The sequence below is a fragment of the Arachis stenosperma genome, chromosome 9 (assembly GCF_014773155.1).
Source record: "Arachis stenosperma cultivar V10309 chromosome 9, arast.V10309.gnm1.PFL2, whole genome shotgun sequence".
In the NCBI taxonomy this organism is placed as follows: Eukaryota; Viridiplantae; Streptophyta; class Magnoliopsida; order Fabales; family Fabaceae; genus Arachis; species Arachis stenosperma.
Window position 1 is genome coordinate 49,968,460 of NC_080385.1, and position 13,190 is coordinate 49,981,649.

The 13,190-nt window shown below is 37.0% G+C and overlaps 2 pseudogenes; one reads left to right on the forward strand and one right to left on the reverse strand.

Moving 5' to 3' along the window:
- Positions 1–1,910: 1,910 nt before the first annotated feature.
- On the reverse strand, positions 1,911–3,518 carry LOC130949493 (uncharacterized; annotated as a pseudogene).
- A 4,211-nt stretch (positions 3,519–7,729) lies between these two features.
- Positions 7,730–11,466, forward strand: LOC130949494 (uridylate kinase PUMPKIN, chloroplastic-like; annotated as a pseudogene).
- The last annotated feature ends 1,724 nt before the right edge of the window (positions 11,467–13,190 follow it).

A 13,190-nucleotide genomic window follows, 5' to 3' on the forward strand; every position in this document is an offset into this window, starting at 1 on the left:
GGGTGAGAGTTCATAGTAGTAGGAGAAAATAAAAAACAAAAAAACTAACAAAAAGAAAATATTTTGAAAAAGATTTGAATTTTTTTTTGAAAAAATAAGATAAGATATTTTAAAAAAAAATAAGATAAGATATTTTTTTGAAAAATATTTACAATAACCAATAATAAGGCACACGTTTGCGATTCCCCGGCAACGGTGCCATTTTGGGATTTTTGCTAGTAAAGAATTTTGTAAAAATATAGTCGCGTTGTGAGTATAGATTCTAAACCAACAGAAAATCCCTTCGTACAAACGTTTTGGTTGTCACAAGTAACAAAACCCAATAAATTTATAAATCGAAGTATTCAAATCTCGGGTCGTCTTCTCAAGGAATTACAGGGAAGTATGATTTATTATTGGTTATGGAAAAACAGTGTTTGGGTTTGAAAAAAGGTTTTAAGCAAGAGAAATAGATTGCAAGAATTAATAAATTAATAACTAATAAAACTCTTGGTAATGTATGAAAACTGGAAGTCCTATCCCAGTTATCCTTATCAATTGTGATGAGAATTGGATTTTTCTCCCACTAAGTTAACCTCTAACTATGAAGGTAAGTCAAGTGGATGGAATAAGTTTGGTTCCTCAGGTCCTAGTCTTTCCTCGGAAAAGGCTAGAGTTATTGGAACTCGAGTTAATTCTTGAAGAATTCAAATTTTCAGTCAACAATGAGTTTGACAACTCAAGAGTTAACAATTAATTAATTGAAGCCAAGAATATAAAAAACTAGATAAAAATCATAAATAACTCGAATACCTCAAATTAAACTGAATGGAGATGTCAATTCTAACATGGAAAATATTCATAAGCTAATTGGGCAAGATAAATCAAACACAAATAAAAGCTTCAGAGTAAACAAAAATAGAAGAGAAACATAAATTATTGAACCTGGTATGAAGAAACAATCCTAATCCTAATAGAAATCCTAATCCTAAATCCTAAGAGAGAGGAGAGAACCTCTCTCTCTAAAAACTACATTTAAAACCTAAAATTGTGAATAATGATTCAATTATTCATTCTGCTCCACTTCCAGCCTCTAATCTGTGTTTTCTGGGCTGAGAACTGGGTCAAAAACAGCCCAGAAGTCACTCCCAGCGCTTTTTGGTCCGTACAGGTCGCGGCAAAGTGACGCGGAGGCGTCATCCACGCGTTTGCGTGGAATGAGATTCGCAGATGCGACGCGTCCACGTAGAGCGCATGTTCGCGTCGCCTATATGTACGGCCACTATGGCAAATTATATATCAAATCGAAGCCCCGGACGTTAGCTTTTCAACGCAACTAGAACCGCATCATTTGGACCTCTGTAGCTCAAGTTATGATCATTTAAGTGTGAGAGGGTCAGGCTGACAACTTTGCAGTTCCTTCAACTTCTTGTATTCCTTCCACTTTTGCATGCTTCCTTTCCATTCTCTGAGCCATTCCTGCCCTATAATCTCTAAAATCACTTAACACACATATCAAGGCATCTAATGGTAATAAGAGAGGATTAATATTAGCAAATATAAGGCCAAAGAAGCATGTTTTCAATCATAGCACAAAATCAGGAAGGAGAATGTAAAACCATGCAAATCATATGAATAAGTGGGCAAGGACTTGATAAAAACCACTCAATTATGCACAAGATAAACCATGAAATAGGAGTTTATCAGCCGCCGTCTGAGTTCTTCGTGAGGAGGTGGGGGTGGTACCTGCAAGAAACTCCGATGCTTAAGTTAGCAAGGAATTTAGGTAGGTTTTTAGTAGACTGGGACGTGAATATACTTGAGGGGTGTCAGTGTATTTATAATAGAGTCGATAACTATCTTTTTAGAGTAGTTCCACCTTTGTTAGTAGATGACAGTTCCCTTTATCTTAGTTTTGTTGGAATCTATCTTTAAGTGGAATACAAATTAATCTCGCTATTAGGATTGTTGCACTGAACAAGTTCTTTCATGCACTCTTCAATTTGCATCACCTCTTGCATAATAGTCTTCAAGCAAAAACCCAAAGCACTCAAACTCACCACAATTTGGCTCTTCAACTCTTTCTCATCTTCACCATCATACAAGCTCTCAACAACACTTGTTGACCTTTGAAGAAAATAGTCTATCTTATTCTCTATTCCTTCCTTGCCCAAAATAGAAAGCATTCATGCATCACACTTGGTTGACTTTCCATGTTCAAGATCACTACAGATTCTCTTTCTCTCAATCTTCTCCTCAAGAATCTTAAGAGATTTCATTCTATATATTTCCTCCAAATGTTGGATTGAAGAGCAAATCAACTCCTTAATGTGTCCAAGTTCATCTTGTAGCATATTCACATCCTCTTTCTCATCATATATCTCATCCCCCATATGAAATTCTTGTTGGATAAACTTCAATGCTTGATCTCCAAAGTGCAAGAGATCCACCAAATTTGACAATGATCCCAAAAGCTTATTATAGCACTCTTCATGAAATTTTAAGAACCAGAAATTAGGCTCAATTTCTGCTTCCACCACAAACTTCCTTAGCTCATTAACTTGCATTCTAAACTTTCTTAATGTATCTTCCAAATCAGTTTTGCCTGTAACTCCAATTAGGCCCAATGATCCAATGGACTCACCAATTGTGACCAAACATTGAGAGAGCCCAACTTTGGCTAAAGTAGAAGCCCTTTTAGGCATGAATATGAGGTCCACAAAAATAGAACATAAAAGCCCAATAAAAGTTTCAATAATTCTTGCAATGGCAAATTTGCTTGGTGGGCCAAAATTTTTTCTACCAAGGATTAGAACAGCCCCAATAACTGCAGATATGCCACCTGCTGGGCCACACATTCGGCTTCTTTGAAGGATGCTTGCAAAAATAAACCATGAAATGAGAGAAAGAAATCTAATGGGCAAAAATCTCTCGAAGACAAAACAGCCCAAAACTCCATACACAGTTCCTAACACTGTTCCTTGGGCCTTTACATTTGCTGCTCTGAATGTGGGCTCCCTTCCTGAAACATAGCTAACTGCAACAGGAAGCCCAGCCCAGAACCCATTCTCTTTGCTGTAGGTTAATCCTATGAACACTGCAAGGCCCAATGAGATTGAAAATTTAATTGCTGGAACAAGGTTTGTGTTTCCCATTATTATGGCCCAGTTAGCCCAGTTTCCTTTACTGTTTGGGGAAACTTGAGCTTTGTCTTTATGTATAACACAAGACGTAGTAGTGAAGGATGTGTTGTGAAGGAGTTTGGCACAAAATAAGAAGAAATAAGTGGGTAAATCTTGGTGGGTTGTTGGCATGGTATGAAATGATTGGAGGAAATTTGTTGTGGCTTTTGTGCTTGATTCAGGAACAGTTAGGGAAGCCCCATGTTTTGTGGTTAAGGTAACATGTTCCTCTAGTATGCTAAGGCCATGTTTAAGGTCTTCATTGAGAATAACAATGTTGACTGAGAATGAGTTGGTACTTTTCAAAGCTAATTCCATCCCTCTGAGGTTGGTATCTATCTGTTGAAGCCTCTTCATTGGGACCCAGTGACAAACCCCAATTTGAGGGTTTATCTTGTATTGAATTTAGAGTATTTTGATAACCTTTTGTCACATTTAGCCTATAAATTAGCATGGTTTTGTTATCTCTCCCATATTTGTGCTTAAGTGTAAAAACATGCTTTTTAAGCCTTATTTTGATGAATTCTAGTTTCTCTGTGATTCCATAAGATGCCTTGATGTGTTTGCTAGTAATCTCAGGTTGAAATAGGCTAGGCATGGATCAAAGGAAGCAAGAAAGAAAGCATGCAAGTGGAGAGAAGCACAAAAAGCCAAAGAATTGATCTCGGCCAAGCACGCGTACGCGCACAAGGCGCTCGCGCGCACATCGCAGAATTAGCCAGGGTCAAAGTATGAACAGTGCCTTTACTTGAGTCTGAGCTTTCATGAGGTCGGGTTCAAGCATTTATAGTTCATGCTTCATGCGTCGGGTGCGCCGCCTTCATGAGGTCAGGCACTCAATGTGTTTCAAATTTTGAAGCGTTGCCACTTTAATGATATGGCGAATGTTACGCGAAACTTTCTTGGAAATCCGCCCATGTCTTTAAAGAGGGGTGCAAAATGTCTTTTTGCCCCTTGTTTCTTATAAAAGTCTCGCACTTTTCTTCTTTTCTCTTTTCTATTTCTGAAAACGCATCTCTCTGCTTTGTTTTGTTCATCAAAAACCTTTCATTCTTCTTCCCCTGTTCTTACTTCATAACAACATTCTAGTTCAAGATTTCTCCATCTTGAATCTTTTGAAGATTTATGTGTGCCTTAAAGTAGAATGTTTGAGTTTTGTTGCTATTTGACGTGCCCTTCCATTTTTGCGCTTCATCAAGGTTGGTGCTTTTACTCCTTTTCCTTGTTTTCTGTTTTGATTGTTCTGGTTTCTTGTATCTTCTTTTGGATGATATGATAATTGGAGATATTTGTTGGTGACAGGGATTTTTGCGTTTCCTTTAACTCTCCTGCTTGTTTGTTGTTGAAAACATTTTTGAAACTGTTTATTATCTGAGATTGTTGCTGTGGACTTTGATTGTGTTGCCCCCAAATGGTGTCGCATTTATTTTTTCGAAAGTGACAGCATTTCTGTATCTTGGGGGTTTTTGTTGAAAAACCATTTTTGTATTTGTAGTTTTTGTTCTATTGATAGAAAACCCAACTTTTTTAGTGATGATTTCTTTGTTTGTTTTATTTGTAAGTATAGCTTTATGTCTTGATCTGTTATTCACAACATGTTGACCAAAGTTCCCTCTCACTTAACTTGGGTAGATATTACTGTTCTTACTCTTGTCCCCATTATCAATAGAGAGTATGCTGAGACCTTCGTAGGCACCATAGGTTGTGTGAAAATCGAGAAGATGAGCAAAACTATGAGATAGTGGTAGTTGACCCTGAGGAGAGGGTGTGTTTTCCCCCGCTAGATAGGTCAGAATGCCCTTTCTTTTATGCTTATGACAATTTTTTCACTAAACTAGACATTAGACTTCCTTTTTCCGACTTCGAAATCAATGTTCTTTAGACTTGCAATGTTTCCCCTTCCCAACTTTATCCCAACTTGTGGGCTTTTCTGAAAATATACCAACTTCTTTGTTAGGAGCTTAATGGCCGACCTTCCCTCAAAGTTTTCTTTTATCTCTTTGTTTTAACCAAGCCCTTTGGTTCCAAAAAGCTAGCTTGGCTTTCCTTTTGTGCCGTTCAGGGTAGGAAGGTTTTCTCCATTTTTGACGAGTCCTTCCAAGATTTTAAAAATTATTTTTTTAAAATCCGAGCTGTTAAGGATGCCCGACCTTTCTTCCTTGATGAGAACAATGAACCTAGTTTTCAATTGTATTGGGAAGAGAAACCAGTAATAGCCAAGTATAATATAGATGATTTAGATGATCTCGAGAAGAGTGTAGTTGCTTGTTTCAAGAGTGTTGGGGTCAGGCACCTTACTTGGATACCAAAAAATTCTTAGGGGATCCTAGTCAGCTCCGGTCTGAACTAGGTAGCCTTTCTTTCTTTTACTTATGAATTCTTGTTGTGAAATTATGTCGACGACTAACGTGTCTTTATTTGCAGAAACAATGGCTCTTAAGTCGACTACCATAAAGATGATTTGGGCCACCAGAAAGAACATCGTGGCTCGAGGTATACAACAAAAGGAAGTTGGTGACACTACTGCCCGACCTTCACCCTCAAAGTCGAACTCGGGTGCATCAACTTCTCGAAGGATTATACCCACCCCGGTGTCTCAGCCAATTCCCCCTATCTCCACCTCAGACAGTATTGTTGTCCGTTGATAAACCCTATTTTTAGGATTTATCTTGTGTTGAATTTAGAGGTTTTGTCAAGTTGTCTCCCATTTATTCACTAGAATAGCATGGTTTTGTAAATTCTCCTTTAATTGTGCTTAAAAGTGAAAACATACTTTTTGGGTCTTAAAATAGATAAATTTAATTCACCTTAATTCTATTAGATGCCTTGATATGTTTGTTAAGTGATTTCTGGTTTAGGAGGCAAAGATTGGAATTGAGGGATGAAGAAAAAGCATGTAAAAATGGAGAACTCATGAATAAATGAAGGAATCGTAAAGCTGTCAAGCCCGACCTCTTTGCACTTAATCGATCATAACTTGAGCTACAAAGATTCAAATGAGGCAGTTCTAGTTGCGTTGGAAAGCTAACATCCGGGGTTTCAAAATGATATAAGATTTGCCATAGTTTCCGCGTGTCTAGGGACGTGTACGCGCACTATACGCATACGCGTTGCACGTGACTTACTAAAGTGCAACTCGTGGCCAGCAATTTCTGAAGCATTTTGGGCCTAATCCAACTCATTTCTGATGCTATTTAACCCAAGGAATGAAGGGGAATCAATACCTTTAGTCACCAATTAGTTTAGTTTTAGTTTAGAGTTAGTTTCTAGAGAGAGAACTCTTCTCTCTAGAATTAGGATTAGAATTAGGTTTAAGTCTTCTCTAGATCTAGGTTTGATTCATGCTTTGATTTACTTTTCCTTTACAATTTATTGTTCCTCTACTTCTCCTCTCTCTAGTTTTGTACTTTAATTCTTGTAATTCTTTACGTTTATATTGATGCACTCTTATTTCTTCTATTTTTCTTTTAATGCAATTTATGATTCATGTTCCTTTATTGTTGATTTGATTTGTTGATTGTTAATCTCTTGCTATTAGTAATTGTAGATTTACTTTTCTTGCAATTTTATCTTACTTTCCTTTTATGCCTTCCAAGTGTTTGATTAAATGCTTGAAAGGATGCTAGAGTAGAATTTTTCTCCTCTTGGCCTAGGTAGAGTAATTGGAGACACTTAAGTTATCTAATTTGTTAATTGACAATTAGAGATTGCTAATTGACTTGAATGCCACTAAAGTTAGTCTTTCCTTAGGAGTTGGCTAAGACTTGTGGAATCAAGTTAATTCATCCACTTGACTTTCCTCCATGGTTAGAGGTTAACCAAGTGGGAGCAATACATAATTCTCATCTCAATTGATGATGATAATGAGGATAGGACTTCTAGTTCTCATACTTTGTCAAGAGTTTTGTTAGTTGTTAGCTTATTTCTATTGCAATTTACAATTCTTGTTTCTTATTCCAAAAACCCCAAAACACACCTCTAACCAATAACAAAAACACTTTATTGCAATTCCTAAGGAGAACGACCGAAGGTTTAAATACTTCAGTTATTATTTTTAGGGGTTTGTTACTTGTGACAACCAAATTTTTGTATGAAAGGATTATTGTTGGTTTAGAAACTATACTTGTAAAGAGAATCTATTTGTGAAATTCTTTACCACACAAAAATCTGATCATCACCCATCCTCTTCCTTCTTCCTCCAAACCCCCTCCCAAAAGGCAGAAGACTTCTAAGGGGGAGTGCATATACAACAAAGGTTTTGACGGGCCAGGCTAGAACAAAAAATATATCCTCCTTCATAGCCACAATAGCATGGATGATGTATCTCTTAGAAACCATCTTCAGCTCCTGGCCCAAGGCAGAATTTGATCAGTGGGCATATGTGCAGCCTTGGCTAGGGAGTTAAAGAAAATTCCCCTTGGTGCCACCCATAGTTCCTTGGTGGCTTCTTAGGCCGAGGTGGAGAGGTTAAAGGAGATAAAAAAGGAGCTTGAAGAGGAGAGAGATGTATTGACATCCAACTTGGGTAAAGCTCGGGCCAAGGTCAAACAGGCAAGGTGGCCTTGGCTATGTCGGAGGGGATGAAGAAGAAGGCGGAGGAGAGCTCTACCCGTGTTTTCGGGGAGAAGCTTGACCTTGAGGATGAGATAGCTAAGGCTTGGGACAGATATGCAATTCTGGAGGAATCTGTGGCTGAAGGAATGGACAAGATGCCCACAAATCTGAAGGCCCAGATCCAAGTCATTGCTTCAGATGCGAGCCTTTCCCTATTCAGCCAGGATAATATTGTGGTAGAGAGAAAGATCATCCCGACTCCCGAGGATGAGGAAGAGGTTCCTCTACCTAACCCGAAGACTTCAGGTGTGCAGAAGTCGGTCGGATTCCTCAGAATCCTGAGGTCATAAATGTTGAACTCCTGCCTTTGCCGACTGGTCCTATTCCAGCAATGCTCATTTCTGAATATAACCCGACTCCTTCTGCCCGAGCTGAGGATGTTGTTATTGGAGATGAACTCAACCCTTTGTAGTTCCTTTTACTTGTTGTAGTATGAATGGCCCGAAGTATGCGTCTTTTATGGACAATCTTTTATTTGTAATAGCTTTGTAGCTTTCTGAATAATTTATTTCATTATAGTTTAAACAACTTTTGGAATTTCCTTTTAAGAACCTTTTTTTAATATGGCTATGATTATAGGTGGCTTTTTGTTGGTTTAGCTCTTAGCGTATACAGTTGTTTAGTTGGAAATCATGTTTCGACAAATTTTACTATTGTTTTCATTGCTAAGTTTAAAATTGATGTCAGCGAGGTAGATCGGTAAAGAATATTGTGTTTCCCTTTATAAGTTCCGACTTCGTGTAATCAAACTTTGTCAAGTTATTTTTACACTTCATTTTTATTCTGCCTTCATTTTTTGGCTAATCTTACAAATTTCTTATATAACTTCTTACATTTATATGTACCTCGTCACTTCATCTTACTAACCACTCTAGGTCGGGCAATAATTTTTGTGGTTTGTCGAGCTTAAATTAATGCGTTTTCAAACTTTAAAGAAAATAGATTTATCATTGATAAATGAAAAATTCCTTTGCATAAATTTGATACTAAGGATTTTAACTACCCTTAACCCTTGTTATGGTGCCTCATTAAAGCCCCCTTCAGAAAAGAAACCCTTTTTCGGAAAAAAAATCTTTAAGGTCGAGAAAAAGAGTACACCAGGGAATAAGGTGCGCTACCTAACTGTAGTTTTCCTTAGGTTACACGCGTGCCACGACCTCGGGAGTTCCCTTCCTTGTAGGTCGGACACTTTATTTTGAACATGGAAGTTACAGAAATTATTTTGAATACGGAGATGAAGATGGTGTTTTGATTGAATATTGATATTTGAAGTGTGTTACAATATTGTGGATGTGTAAGAAAGGTGTCAAACACACATGATGCATGTCGGCCAGAAGGTTGATACGTGTTCAACACACACCCTGTGTGTTGACACTCCAGCTGCAAAATCCACCCACCTCTAATTACACCAAATAATCCCATTTTCACACTTATTCCAAAGTGGGCTCTTCCCCTAAATCTTTCAATTTCAGGTTATCCCTATTACACCCCCTTTTGAAATTTTAATCATCAATATGGTCGCTAGCAAGGTATTTGTAGAAATGTTTCTACAACTGAGCTAACATAAGTGTAAAAAAAAATATTATTGTTGTTGTCAAGAAGTCTAAAATTCCATCCATGTCTCCGTTTGCACTGTCAATAAATGAATTCAGCAACCAACCTATCAAGTGGCAAAGGGTATTGCTCAAAATCAGTGGAGAAGCTCTTGCCGGAGATCACTCCCAAAATATTGATCCCAAGATCAACAACCCAAAATCACATTTTTATGCTCTATTCAAAAACATCATAAATAGATGGATAAAAGTCTAACATTTATATATTCCTTCTTGTCCTAACATTGTTTTTTTAATTTTTCTTTCTAGATATCAATGGCTATTGCAAGGGAGGTAGCAGCTGTAACTCGTCTTGGCATTGAGGTGACTATAGTTTATTGATTTGTTCTTTATATGCTATAATCTTGTTATCATTATTATTGTAGTTTTTTTATGTTGCATCACCATGTTCTTAATCTTGAGGAGGGGTACCACATGTTAGATCTTTAAATGTGAGATAATGTCCCACATCAAAAGAGAATGGACTAAGAGTTCTAATAAATTCTATTAGAGTCAAAATTTTGGCTAAGCTGTGTATTTTTGAGATAGTATATCATTGATGGGGAACCTATCCAAAGTATGAATATATAGTAACCTAGTTCCATCACCCATTACACCATAATAACACATGGTAATTCCTAATTCCATAATAATGAACTATTAGGTTATCCATTCAATTAGTTTTACCAAAACCAAAATAATCCACAATCAATAGAAACCCCAAAATACAGAAAATTCAAGCACTAGAAAGATCTGGATTCCAGTATTTTAGTGTCAGTGGCAATTTCGTTAGAGTTCATAATATCATTACAAGTTAAGCGGTATTACTTGAAAGAATAAAAGTAGAAGCTGTTTAAGCTATTCACTTGTTACAAAGTTAAGTTTTATGATTACTGATTAGGCTAATATTTCAAGTTACAATAGTAGTTAGTGGGGTGACATCTTTCGTGGATCTTCTTGGGCTGGATGCAGTTTCCTGGACCAGTCATCTAATGATTATATTGGGTAGTTACCTTACTCTATCTTAATTAAGTCTTTGGTGTTCTGTCAAAACTCTGTTGTTATAAATTTATCTCATGAGGTTAGTTTCAGTTCCACTGTGATAATAATTCACTTGAAATTCTGATATGTTATGTTCTTATGGACTTTTACAATGTGTTTCTCAAAAAGGATAATATCTATTAGATAGTTACTAAATTGTGCCTAAATTTTCCTTCAAGATGTTGTCAACTATGATGAATGCTTTATTTCTTCAAGCAACAATGGAAAGTATTGGCATTCCTACTCAAGTGCAGACAGTATTTTGCATGTTTGAGGTTGCAGAATCATATATACATAGGAGGTCTGTGAGGCATTTGAAAAAAGGAAGGGTTATCATTTTTGCTGTTGTAACTGGAAATCTATTCTTTACTACAGACACTGCTGTTGCACTCAGAAGTTCAAAAAGTAAGTTAATTTTCTATCGTTGTGGTTTAGAATCTGCTGACGATGAAATGTTCTAGATTTTTTTTGTTGATGGATTTATTCATATAGTTTTAGTATATCATAACAAAGGATGTGAAATTTTCTTATTCAAGATAAGAAAATAATATTCATCCCACTAATCTGTATTGTACATTCTGAATTTGATGTCGGTTTTGCATGTGAAGGAAACTTTATCGCAACCCACTTACTTTTATTTTGTCATTTATGTAGTTAATGAAGAGGTTGTACTCAAAGCAAAAAATGTCGATGGAGTGCATGTTGATGACGCAAGGCGTAACCCACAAGCACGCGTTCTTGACACGCTTACTTATCAAGAGGTTACTTCAAAAGATCTCTCAGTCATGGACATGCCTTCAATAACGCTGTGCAAGAAAAATAATATTCTTGGTAAGCCCCTGCATGGAAGCATGAACTACTCTTTCTATGCTTTTAAATGGAATTAATCCTATATTGATATTACATTATTTGTTTATTTATCTTCTCAGTCCCCTTCTTGTGGTGTAGTTGTTGTATTCAATCTAAACAAACCAGGTAACATTGAGAAAGCCATCAAAGGTGAGATGGTTGGCACTTTGATTTGGGCAACATGAAATTCTACCATTTTGAGAAAATGAAAATATTTGAGGTCCAGTTAGCAAGTGATTCTTTTGTGCTTTTTTTATACAAGTGTCCAGCTGAAGATCGGAAACTGCGAGTTTAGTTACTTTGCAACAGATATTTTGATGTACTATGTAACACCCCACCACACAGAATCTTATGGTTAAGTCATAAGACAGAGGTGGTGAGGTATTACGACCTCTAAAATACAAAGTCATATATATAATATAGTAAAAAAGATTTATAACTAGGAGTCTTTGAAGAAAGGGTAAAGCAAAATTGTTAAATCGAAAAACACAATACTCACGAAGCGTTAAAGTAAACGAAGAAACGTAAAAGTAAGCTAACTTGGATATAAACAAAAGAGAGTTCCAAGGTACAAATATCAAACTCAAGACTCGGCTTGCAAAGGTTAAACCCGCCAGAGTACATAAGTGTATATACATATATATAAGAGAACCCAAAAGAACCCAAAATACAGAGTTACAGAACCTGTTTTGCCAAAATAACTTCTAAAAGGGAGTTAATACATCATATATATAATAAGTGGCGATAATAAGTATCTATATAAATACATATAACCAAAATAAAGTCCCAACAGCTCAAAGATCTTCGCTATCAGAAGCTTCCAGCATGCCTCAACGAGGTGCCTCACGTTCTGCATCTAAAAACCACAAAATCCGCATAGGGTGAGAACCAGAGAGGTTCTCAACATGGTAATGGTGCCACATACATAAGATATAATGTCCTGAGAAAGCTAGAGGCAATCCTAGAACTCCGACACTTAGATTATAAGACTTAACAAACTAAGACAGAAATCATAAACCAGAGTGGTCCTCTAAGACTTCCTAAACTTAACTAAAACTCTAATTAAAACCCTAAAATCTCCGTCTTCCTTCAATTCTCCAAACTCTTATAGAACCACAAAGACATACAAGCAGACAAAGCAAACACAAGTAGAATATAGATACAACAGGTAGCAAATACAGCAGGTAAGTAATATAATCATATAGGCAAGCCCAATTAATGCACAAGCAAACAAAACACACATATGCATATGATGAATGTCTATCCTACTGGCAGTGAGCTCATGTGTCGGTTACTTTACCAGAACTCGATATTCCTGGTAGCTAACCCAGATATCATCTCTCTAACATGCCTCTACACTATTGGGATATAATGCTGGTGCACGAAATTGCAATCACACTTTTGCAATTTCGCACAACTAACCAGCAAGTGCACTGGGTCGTCCAAGTAATACCTTACGTGAGTAAGGGTCGATCCCACGGAGATTGTCGGCTTGAAACAAGCTATGGTTATCTTGTAACTCTTAGTCAGGATATCAATAATTCTCAGGTTTAATTGTGAAAAGTAAAAAAACATGAAATAAATACTTGTTTTGCAGTAATGGAGAACAGGTTGAGGTTTTGGAGATGCTCTATCTTCTGAATCTCTGCTTTCCTACTGTCTTCTTCTTCATGCACGCAAGGCTCCTTCCTTGGCAAGCTGTATGTAGGGTTTCACCGTTGTCAATGGCTACCTCCCATCCTCTCAGTGAAAATGTTCAACGCGCTCTGTCACAGCACGGCTATTCATCTGTTGGTTCTCGATCATGTCGGAATAGAATCCAGTGATTCTTTTGTGTCTGTCACTAACGCCCCACAATTGCGAGTTTGAAGCTCGTCACAGTCATTCAATCCCTGAATCCTACTCATAATACCACAGACAAGGTTTAGACCTT